This window comes from Panicum virgatum, chromosome 4N (genome assembly GCF_016808335.1).
Source record: "Panicum virgatum strain AP13 chromosome 4N, P.virgatum_v5, whole genome shotgun sequence".
NCBI classification, from domain to species: Eukaryota; Viridiplantae; Streptophyta; class Magnoliopsida; order Poales; family Poaceae; genus Panicum; species Panicum virgatum.
Window position 1 is genome coordinate 19,034,674 of NC_053148.1, and position 11,982 is coordinate 19,046,655.

At 42.4% G+C, this 11,982-nt stretch overlaps 1 long non-coding RNA gene across 17 annotated transcripts; it reads right to left on the reverse strand.

The window, feature by feature from the left end:
• Positions 1 to 6,825: 6,825 nt before the first annotated feature.
• LOC120669892 lies at positions 6,826 to 11,761 on the reverse strand. 17 transcript variants are annotated; one of them, XR_005672864.1, is made up of 13 exons: positions 11,399 to 11,755; positions 11,152 to 11,228; positions 10,911 to 10,953; positions 9,632 to 10,077; positions 9,432 to 9,502; positions 9,120 to 9,275; positions 8,969 to 9,032; positions 8,757 to 8,862; positions 8,529 to 8,677; positions 8,097 to 8,187; positions 7,595 to 7,663; positions 7,409 to 7,504; positions 6,826 to 7,158 (listed from the first exon to the last, which is right to left on the reverse strand). It is a non-coding gene; the product is annotated as an uncharacterized LOC120669892 (long non-coding RNA). The 17 variants fall into 17 exon arrangements; XR_005672863.1 differs by having other exon boundaries at positions 6,826 to 7,208; XR_005672870.1 differs by lacking the exon at positions 7,409 to 7,504 and having other exon boundaries at positions 11,399 to 11,753.
• Between the last annotated feature and the right edge of the window lie 221 nt (positions 11,762 to 11,982).

Sequence of the window (11,982 nt, forward strand, 5' to 3'; positions counted from 1 at the left end):
GCCGATGACCTATTTTGTAGGGCAAACACCACCTCCTTCATCGGTCCACACAGGACCGGTCAGACTGGTCCATGTAACCGGTCAGACTAGTCTGTCGGTGTTTAGCCGCCAAGCCTGCTCAGGGATACCCTTAGCAGTAGGATTGTAGGTAAGGGATAGACTAGCTCTGGAACTCGATGGTACAAGGAACGAAAGGATTTAGATAGGTTCGGGCTGCGAGGTGCGTAATACCCTACGTCCTGTGTGGTTGCTTATATTGCCTTAGGTGTTGATGTGTTTTGAGGAGGTCCCTACCCGCCCTTATATATTCTGAGAGGACAGGGTTACATGGAAAGTCCTAGCCGAGTACTGTTGGAGTCCTACTACAATCCAGTCGGGTAGTTTCCTTGTACTACAGCTAGTTATACGACTATTCAGGTAGTTACAAAAGAGGTAAGGTACATCCATATGCTATCCCTTACTCTAAAACATTCTATGCCTATGAGCAGACCCGCTGCCCCAGGTCTGACATGGTCAGATGACCAATTCAACCGGTGGTTTGGTGGTCAGCTTGCCGATTGCGTCAAATCCTTGTTTGGCAGCTCCTAGCCGAATAAATGAGTTGACAAATTTTGTCCCATCGTTGCCTCCACAGGAATTTGGTTTTCTTCACGAACCGATTCCTGATAATGTACATGGAGATCTTTTGAGGCGTGCACCAGTGAGTTCGTTTCATACGATGGCACAAATTGATCCTATAGAACATCGTCTTACTTCTGCAACACAAGCATCCACGAGTGGTAGATGCGAAACCGATCTTTCTAGGTTAAAAGAAGATCCGGCTAGTATGATGAAACCCAAACTCGGTGTGGATATGGGTAATTCTAGATTATACCAAAAGCCATATCTCGCTGAATTTGACTTGGTTTCTTTTCCTGCTGGTTGGTGTGCTCCTGATTTTGTGAAGTTTAGTGGTGGTGATAATAGAACGCCATGGGAGCACATTAATCAATATATGTTACAACTTGGAAAAGCTGGTTTCTATGATCCTTTGCGCATTCGCTTATTTTCATTATCTTTGACTGGAACCGCTTTTTCTTGGTTTTCTTCATTGCCCCCAAATTCTATTCAATCTTGGAATCAGTTGGAACATAAGTTTCATGATCGTTTTTATAATGGGAACAATGAAGCTAAGCTGTCGGATTTGGCATCGGTTTGGCAAGGCCAAGATGAGCATGCTTCGGATTACTTCCGAAGGTTTAAAGATATAAAAAACCGATGCTTCAATTTAACAGTTTCTGAAAAGGAATTGGCTGATTTGGCTTTTGATGGTTTGCGTTCTTATTTGAAAAAAGAACTCGAAGGCTTTGAGTACCACACTGTTAATTATTTGCAAATGAAAGTCTTGGGTTTAGAATTTAGACTCTGGAATGCAAAAGATGGCCATAATACTCATCGGTCCATACATGTTGATTGTAAATCCGATTCGGACGATGAGAAAACGGAAGTTGCTGAATTCATATGGCCATCAGAAGCTAAGCCATGTTCTTGTTCATCGCTTAAGCCGATTCCAAAGAATCGGCAAGAACAAGTTCGTTTCACATTTGATGTTTCTAAGTGTGATCATATATTTGATGAATTGCTTAGAAGCGGAAACATCAAGTTGTCTCGTGCCATACCGTCGCTTGAGGAGCTAAAGCGGCATGCATATTGCAAGTGGCAAATATTTTTTCTCATGCAACTAATGATTGCAATATCTTTCGTCGAAAAATCCAATCGGCCATTAATGAAGGACGATTGGAAATGCATGAGATGAAAGATGAAAAGGCATCATTCCCTGTCCATACGATTGATTTGGATAATGTCAAGGTACTCATTCGGCCAGAACAAGCCGAAGGAGTAAAAGGAAAAAATGTTATCATTGGTGAGCCAAGGCCAAAAAATATCAATAATAAGATTCAGGCTAGGGAAGTGACGATGGAGAAGACTCCTGATGGAGAGGAGTCACTAAAGATCACTGTCAAAGCTTCAAAGTCCGGGGTGCAAGAGAGTTCCTCATGAGACACGAGTCGGCCTGCTGCCCAGGCACGACCGGTCAGACCGGTCACCTCAACAGGTCAGACCGGTCAGGCAAAAAGCTGACCCAGAACTTTCAAGCCTAAGTGCCTGAAAGAAGGTACTAGGAAGGTAAATGAGTCAAAGGTGCAGGGGAGTTTTACAAAGCAGAAGCTCACCTTTGTTCAGATACTGAACAAGTACACAAAGGCCGTTCCAAAAGATCGGCCACTAAAAAAAGAACCAAGTTCACCTCCACGTCAAGGCAAGTGTTCTTCTCCTAGGGGAGAATTCAGCAAGCGTAGGGGTGATAGCACTACAGTGTTCCCCTCTTAGAAGGTGTATGCTACTATGCCGTGGGCGTCACCAGCATCGGTTTTTTCTTGTCCTGCATGAGAGCATGAAGGAATTTGGATGTATTGTTATCTGATGCTACACCCGCCATCTCACCACAGGGAGGAGGACCATAGAAGGCCTGTGTTCGGCAAGGTTTCATGACCAGTGCACGACTGATTGGGACCCCACCAATCCGGTCAGAGGCGGCAGCCTGCACCGGTCAGACCGGCCACCACTAACCGGTCAGACCGGTCTCATCAGAGGCCGGGCAAAGCTCATTCTCCAAAATAGGTTTACCGTGTCAAGGAGAAGAAAGAAGAGGTACAACCCACTATTGATCCAGAGAAAGCTAAAGCCGATGATGTTGTGCAAATCGGCAATATCAAAGTGGTTGTCAATGATGCGGGTACAAGACCGATGGTTTTTGGTAAATCGGTCAATCCTTCTATCCAAAGGCCAATCATGGCTAATGATCATGAGGCCAGCAGTAGTAGCTCAACATCAAAGTACTTTCAACCAAGATTGTGTCCTCCATGGTTGACTCGTACTCAAAAGAGGAAGCTGCAACGTTTACGCTTCAATAGAAGAAGGAGCAGGAGTTCAAGAGGCTGAGGGACAAACAATTCAACCTCTACAGATAAATGGTCCCTCAGGGCAAGGTATGGAGGGTCAAAGCAGTTGACCAGCTAGCACGACCAGTCGAACCACCTCATGCGACCGATCTGACTGGTACAAGCGACCGGTCTGACCGCCCAGAGCAACCGGTCAGACTGGTTGAGGTTGCAGCAGAACAGAAAGCCAAATTGGCAATGCCTGTTTTGACTCCTTGCGATGGAGAAATACCGCTAGCATTCTTGGTACAAGGCAATAAGGAGCTAGTAGATCATAAGGCTACACCAAAACCGCAGCAATATGGAGCTCAACAACATTTAAGTGCTCGGGGGACAAAATATTGACAAATGATAATTTACCTTATGAAGTTTCTATGCAACAGATCAATTTGCAAAGGGCTCTCAAGACTTTGATTAAGTATTTGAGGTCTTGAGCTGGTTGAAAATTTTAACATCATCAAATAAAAGCCGAATTAGAAGTTTTTCAATTCGAGCTAGAAAATTGGCAAACTGTTAGTAATGAAGCATGTTAAGGCTCCTATTTGCAAGAAAGACTTGCAAAAGTTTCTATACAAGGTGAATATTCTGAGAAGATTTATATCCAGCTTACATGAAAAGATTGATGCTTTTGCTCCTATTCTTCGGTTAAAGAATGAAGACGAATTTACTTGGCGGCAGAGCAACAAGTGGTCTTCGAAAAGATCAAGCAATATTTGCCTTCACCTCCGGTTCTCAAGATACCAAGGAGAGGGGTTCCTTTTAGGTTTTATGTGGCTGTTGAAGACGAGGTCATTGGGGCTGTTTTGACTCAAGAAACCGAAGACAAGGGGTATGTCATCACTTATATAAGCCGACGACTTATTAATACGGAGACAAGGTATACTTTTGCTGAGAAGTTATGTTTGTCTCTCTATTATGCTTGTACCAAATTGAGGCATTATCTACTATCTAGTACTCACATAGTAGTATGTCAAACCGATGTGATTTCATTGTTGAGCATCGGATTAATGATAAGCATGATTTGGAAGTCAGCTATGTTACTTGCACACCATGGAAATTATATTTCGATGGATCGGTTTGTGATGATGGTCAAGGAATTGGTGATATTCTTATTTCTCTGAATGGTGCTATTTTTGAGTTCTCAAACCGATCAAAAGAGGATTGCACAAATAATCAATTTGAGTATGAGCGCTCTTATTTGGCTTGGAATTTCTGCAATCTATGGGCGTGAAACATGTTGAAGCCTTTGGTGATTCACTTCTGGTGATGCAGCAAGTATTCAAGGTATGCTAATATTACAATCGATCTTTAAATGCATATCTTGATAAGTGCCTCAATATTATTTCTTCCTTTGATGAATTTGTTATAAGACATATACCAAGGGAAGAGAATGTACAGGCTAACGCTTTCGCTCAGCAAGCATCTGGCTAAGCAATTGTGAAGAAATATTTTTATATTCGAAAGCCAATGCAAGCAAAAGCTGAGTTGCAGGTTTTGGACGAACCGGTCCGACCGGTCGATGCAACCGGTCTGACCGCTCAGACTACTAGAGACACCAATTCGGCTATGAAAGGTGATTCATCACTAAAGCCGAAGATCAGGATTGGAGGGTTCCTATAATCTCCTATCTAAAGATCCTGGTCGCGGTGCAGAAAGGGATATTCTGTGGATGACACTCAAATATGTTTTAGTCGACGATAAGCTCTATCGTTGAACAGCCGAAGATTTATTTCTTAAATATTTGAACTCGGATCAGGCCAAAGTTGCCATGAGGAAAGTTCATGAAGACGTTTGTGGTACACATTAATTGGCTCCTGAGATGAAGTGGTTGTTTAAAAAGAGCTGGTTTGTATTAGTTTACCATGATGTCTGATTGTTTTAAGAAGTATAAGGGGTGTGAAGAATGCCAGTGGTTTGGAGATTTACTGTTGGTGACCGCTGTGATGATACATCCTATTATCAAATCATGGTCGTTCCGAGGTTGAGGATTGGATTTCATTGTTTAAATTAATCCTCCATCTTCAAAGAGGCATTGCATTGTGTTAGTTGCTACAGATTATTTTACTAAATGGACTGAAGCAGTTCCTTTAAAGGATATGATTCACAGCCGGGGTTCTATATACTTAGGTTTGTCTCACTTACACAAGATGACGTGGCCGATATACGATATAGTCCTTGAAAGCAAGACATGATTGGTGCGTAGGTGCTTCTCATTGTTCAAGTGCATTTTTGGGCTTTGAGATATATTTCTTGGTACGGAAGCTTTACCAACAAACAGGGGGGCATATGTTGACACTCAAAATTGGCACGATTAAGGTTTCTGGACAATCTGGGCAGATCGGTCAGGCCTCTCATATAAACCGGTCAGACCGGTCTATACAAGTTTGTCAAATTGCCAATTGGACTGAACCGTTGCGTAGATCTCGTCGAGATGATCGAAATGCATATATAGAACATCCAATTTTGAGTCCGGATGAGGAAGTTATGCCTCCCGGAAGACCTGCACCCCGGTCTACCGGTCCAGGGCGGTCAGACCGGTTCAGAGACGGGTCAGACCGGTCTCAAACGCCCGATCCGAGTTAGAAGTTGTATTTTGACACGAGATTTGATAGAGTTTCGACTCCTAACGGGTACAGACCTCCCACCCTATATATATGAAGGGCCACAGCCGATTGAGGGTAATCTCAATCGATTCAACAACTCGTACCTTACTTTTTATCTCCAAACCCTACTTTTCCAACCCCATCTGCTGTTCTTTGCTTGTGTCTACGGCGTTCGAGAATGTTCTGAGTGGCCTGCCGACCTCAGAACAACCTTAGATCCACGAGCTCCGATGGGTCCCTCCCGAGCTCGAGGTCCTAGGTTTTCGCCGTCTCCCTGGAGCACCGGTCTGACCGGTCCACATATCCGGTCTGACCGGTCTACGCAGACAGGCTGCTAGTGTTGATCGTTTTGACGATCTTGCTGTGCGTTCTAGCGCATTCGAGTGTGTGACAAGATTTTGCGTCAACAGTGTCGCAGAACCAAAATAGGTTATGTGATGAAAGTTCCATCGTCATAGGAAAAAATGTTCGGTGACGTTCCTGCCCGTTTCGTCACAGGAAAACAAACTTGATGCTCCGTTTTTTGATGCAGCTGGATTCGTTATTAACTCGTCACAGAACTGCTTCTATGACGAATTTGGCTTCTACAGGGACGAAAATTGTTCATCACCGAAGCAACTATTTCTACTAGTGAATAGAAGTACTCATAATTGTGTGGTTAGAAAGAGGAATATTCGCATCAATACCACAACGTATTGGTCCTGAATATGTTGGCGCACGACCTCTCAACATTACACCACTGAATCCCCAATCCTTTCCTTGTTGTGAAGTGGCAGTAGCAATATCCACCCAAACATACCATAAGACTGTTCAGAAGAATCTTATACAAATATAGGCTAATCCTGCATTTCCTTCTTTCTTGGCGCTCAATCTTTATATAGTGATAGTGGGGATGCACGTGCCTCAGGCACGTTTAAAGTAAAATCATTTAAAAATAATTAAATTGCATCAAGACTACTAAATTTTTAAATTATTTATTAATGTATTATAACAATCAAGTCTAATCTTATACAATCTAATCGAGGGACTTGCACAAAGGTGCTTATAATATATACTCATAGACGTACTTCACTACAGGCCTGTGTTGCGTGATGGCATCAAATTAGCACAGTACATAGACCAATTCTAACGACTGCAATAAAGCTATTAAAATATTGAAGGAGCAGATATACTATATATACACTTTATAAATGAACATCAATACTAATACTAAGATAATTAACGACACTACTAAAATCACCTTTTTTTTTTGAACCTTTGCTCATTCATTCAGACACCAGATTCTGGATCAGCAGCGTCGCAATCCAACGAAGACCGACACCAGATTCTGGATCAGCAGCGTCTCAATCCAACGAAGACCGTACAAATCTTGGGAGGGGATCAAGCCAAACAATCGGCTGATCTGGGTCCCTAGCTAGGCCAAAATGAGCTAACTCGTGTGTGCACACTTATTACAAGAATGGGTAGAAAAAACAATTCTATCTATCAAGATTAAAATGCAGCGACAGCATCTCCTTTATTTCTCTGAAAATGACTCCACCTGGTGCCTGATCAAAGCCACAGGTTGTAATGGCCTGAACCAGATTATCACATAAATTTATCAAGCTTATCCTCCTTGTATACCCTTTAACAAGAAAGATTGATTCAATTTATCACATAAATTTGATGAAAGAGAACCATCACAAAAATGGTAATGAATACTGGAAAAACATACTGAAAATATATTACGAAATAAATTGTTCATTCAGATATTACAATTCATTAAATACTATACATGTATTTATTATGTTATTAAGAGAATCTTCTTAGATAAATGGTACATACAGGTCCCAGCCATGCCATGCTTGCAGCAAACAATGAACAAAAAAGTTGCCCCAGCATAGCACCAGCCCCAATAAAACCAAACAATCTTGACCCTGACTGAATTTAAAGGAAAAAAAGAAGAAATTGAAAATAAAGGAAAGAAAATATTAAGGATTATCCATACTGGGTGGTGCGCTGTAATGATACCTCACTATCCATGACATCAATAACCCTTGCCCAAGTTGATGATATTTCAGTGAGATTAAGTAAAGCAACCTTCATATAGAGAGTTGATGAAACTAAATCATCTTCAGTATCCAAAGCATAAAAAGGAAAAATATAGAGAGTTAATTAAATACACAGTAATCTTGCTTAAAATAACATCTTCAAGAATGTAGTTCATGGATCATCGTGTCAATAATGGAGGGCATACAAACCCATATGTTGTCGGTATTTTTAAATCTAATTAGAAGACAACTCTATGCTAAATAAAATATATTCCTTATTTCTATTTTCACAATATGCAGGGGCTGAATACCATCTACTTGTTGATAAACTGATCACTCATCAGTAAGAATTATGCTTGTACATTTATATTGAGCTTTCTCTATATAAGAGAATAACATGTCCAATTTCTGAAAGATGCAAATTTGAAATGTCATTGGTTTAAGATACTGTTGCGAGCAGCGATAGGAATCTCGAATGATACCAGTCATGAAGAAATGCACTGGCCCATCATTCTCTATGGCCATGGCCATGGCCTCATGCCCGCGCGACACTGGAAGCTTGTTGGAACTCATCTATGTCAAAATTAGATTGTCAAAATAATGAAATCTTATATTACTGACATACCTAATACATAATAAGTTTATATCATAAAAGTTGTAGTGACTAATAATATTATATTTATAAAAAAGATATACATGCTGCAAAGGACTTTCAAAAATTTTAGCATAAAAGAATAGGTTCAGTAACCAACAATTTAGCAAAAAATAAAGAATTTTATATTCATATAGAAAATCCAAGTAATGGTAACTTTGGTGTAAACTTTGCTTTTACTGCCGTCTTGACGTCGATGTATAAACTTTGGGGGTAAAAGTTACGGATTCATTAGCTTTTTGTTTTGTTATGCTATGATCACCTCTAGCTCTAGCTCATTTGCTGTTGCAATCAGTTTGTTATCTTGAGCTTCTCGTTTTTCTTCGGCCTGACCACCTCTAGCTCATTTGCTGTTGCAATCAGTTCGTCTCTGTTGCCCTGCGATCCAAGGGCAACACGACATGACCCATCCTGCGAGTCCAGATTTTCAGCAATGTTAGAACTACAAAGTGATGGGGCAACAAAGTTCACAGTCACTAAGACATGTTACCGGGAGCACTTCCTTCACCACACCGTCTTCTGACCTCATCCCCTCCCCTGGAGACGCTCACCAAAATGTAGTAGATAGGACCAAAGCCAGTTGCCAGCCTCTCCACCTGCAAGCATTTGAAGAAGATTGATCCCGTTCGATCCAATCCAGAGCTCCAGATTGCAAAATTATTTTCACTGCAAATGCGACAGTATAGAAGGCCAAGGACAAACCTATTCTTGTAATCCCTGTGGTGACCTCAGAACTCTCCACAACATAATCTGCAAACATGCGGATCTGTAGTCACACAGAGACTGTAAAAGGTTAGAAAAAAAGAATTTGCACTAATCAAGTACTATTACATCTGACGCAAGAATATCTCACATGTTGTTTGGTAGTGTCTGATAAAATGATCAAAACATGCCCTTCCACGTTAACAACCATGCCTGTTGCGCCTTCTTGAACTCTGGATAGGACTTCTACATGGTCTCCAGGATTGAAATATTTACAGAGATCCTTTTCACTAAAGGCAAGCGTTCTCTGGGTTATGAGAAGTTCATCAGTTCTTAAGGTAAATTTTGATAAAATAATCTATAACTAAATTGAATATAAAAGAGTAACATTAGTATAAGCAAATAGCAGCAAAAAATGAAATACAAAAAAAAACATTAGGTGACAAAAGGGACAAAAAGGTACCTCGCCTCGTCAACACTAAAGAACCTTGGTGGTGTAACGAATGACTTCTTCTTAGCAACCTCATTCCCATCCTGAAAACACCAGATTCTCATCAAGCCAAGCGATTCAGCACCAGAGGGAACATGACAAAAAAGTAAGATAGGTTATAAGAACATCCTTTTGATGAACCAGCCAAGAACTGAGATGGGCAGGAGTCATACCTGTAGGTGCTTGATGGAAGAGGGTCATGCTCCGCTGGATTCTTTTTGCCGGCATCGATCCACATCTTGGTGCTGGTGGATCAGCTCCTAGTGGAGGAGTCCCGCACAAAATAACAGAATTGCAGCACACTGAGTAAATATGCAGCCTAAGGTTAGTATAGCGCCTAGTATAAAGGCAGCTTAAGGTCCACATCCTTAATTTCAGGGATCTGTGATCGTCCAGTTAGCATAGCGCCTAGTATAAAGATAGCTTAAGGTTTTCGGTTGAAATCATCGAAGAAATAAAGCTCTCCCTGTTTGGGCGGAGCTGTTCTTCGATGGTGGCGTCCTCAGCCACTGTCGACGACAGCTCGCCGCTGCGATACCTGCTCCGTTCCACTTCTCAAGCCCACCTCTTCCTACGTTCTCCACTACGCTCTCCTCATAGACCCCGATGCCATATCAGTCTGCTGGATATTTACATAGCAGTAAAAAGACTGACATACTGATCTTTGAGCAGAATTAAAATGTGCCAAATCTTTCAAAGATGGATTGATAATGTGTTGTGGATGCTACATAGCCATTTTTTGCCCATAATAAACCTTTTTATCAAATTAAAATCCGAATACACAGTGAAGTGCTTGAAATAAGGTGTGCAGAAAAGTTCTTCTGCGGGAATGTCCTTATCAATTGAAGGTTCCACTTCAGCTTGTTAATTCCAACAGATCTCAAATTATAGGTTTAGTGTAGTGTAAATGGAACTTCCAATGTACTTTCCGTGCAGCAGATAAGAATTGCAACCAGGAATGGAGGGGGAAAAAGACCATTGAGAATGTTTCCAGATTTTTTTAGGCGGCCATGTAAGATATTCTTAGTATACTACAGATTAAAATCTTCAGTCTATTTTGACCACATGAAGCATTTTACCTCAGCCATTTTGCGGGCATTGAATGATGAATGGGCTTTTAAAGGGACAGAATTGAATGCAGAAGAAAAGAAACTCTCTGAATTGATAGAAGAAAATGGAATATTAGTATTTGTGCGTAAAAATAGAAATTTAGTCTTCATAGCTGAACTTCTAGTGTTTTGAGGTTGCCGTACAGAAAAAACCTAAATGGACCCTCCACCTGCCAAACACATTGTCCAGTGCATTTCTCCACAATTTTCTATTAACAAAAGAAAATTTTCCTTTTCAGAATATGTGGGAGAACACCACGTGGCCTGCACCCTATTAACCAACATGAATGTGCAATTATTACAGATTTTCCAAAGGAAAAGCATATCATTCCATCGCCCGTACCATTTTATTGACACAGTCTCACTTTATCTGTTAGTAGTCACTTCTGAAAACAAAAAACAGACTAATATGAGTGACTGCTTAGTAGAAAGCTTTGCAGTCAGTGCATCCAAAAAACAGACTAATCATCATTAGATTCATGCAGACAAAACCCAATCAGTCCACTACTATATACCCTTCAATTTTTTGCAAGTTGCCAACACTACGCTGCACTAAAGAAAGGGGTAATTAGGAAGGAGCTAACCAGAAAATGATATCATTATGGGCTTTGAAAGAAGGGTGCTTGCACAGGCTATTCACCTGTCGGCGGATGACAACCTCCTGCACAAGCACGAACAAAAATTAGAAGAAGAAAACAAAGTCTACCCTTCCCATGTCTACAGCTCACTTTAAATCCGTGACGCAACAAAATCTCAGACCAAACTAATCTGCTCTCTTTCATAAGCTAAATAACAAAAGGGTCATAAAAGAGAAGGGCAGCAAAGGTTGACCTGCGGTGCCTTGAAGGTGATGTTCGTGCCTGACAGAGGCGCCTCCTCGCGATGCACGTCCCCTCGCGCGGGAGTCGCTGCCCAGTTGTGCAGCAAAAATCGGTGCTGCCGCCAAATCGAGGTCAACATTGTTGAATCGAGCCCGCAGGCGCTGAACCACACTGCAGGTCTTTTCTTCTAGTGAGGGCCTGATGCAGAGCTTGCTCAGGTCTTCGCTGGATCGAGAGGGAGGGGCATGCGGATGGTGTGGGCGCCTTCGACTGTCGTTGAAGATAGAGTGGCCGCCTGGAGGCGCTGGGCGCCGTCGTCTCGCCGTGAGAACGCGGCCGCCGGCGCTTAGGGTTTAGCGCGAGGCTGCCGTCGCTTGTCATGGAAGATGGGGGGGGGGGGGGGGGGGGGGGGGGGGGCTCGACGCGATGAAGACGAAGGGCCGTATTCACCAAGATGGTCGCGCGGGATGCGCGCGGATCGCGCTGAGCGCGGCCGCTGTCGGCTGCCGGGCAGCTCGACGCGCTGGCGCGACGGGCGGTTGGGGGCACACGGGGGCCGAGGAGCAGGGGCGCGGTGGGGGGCGCATGGGGGCG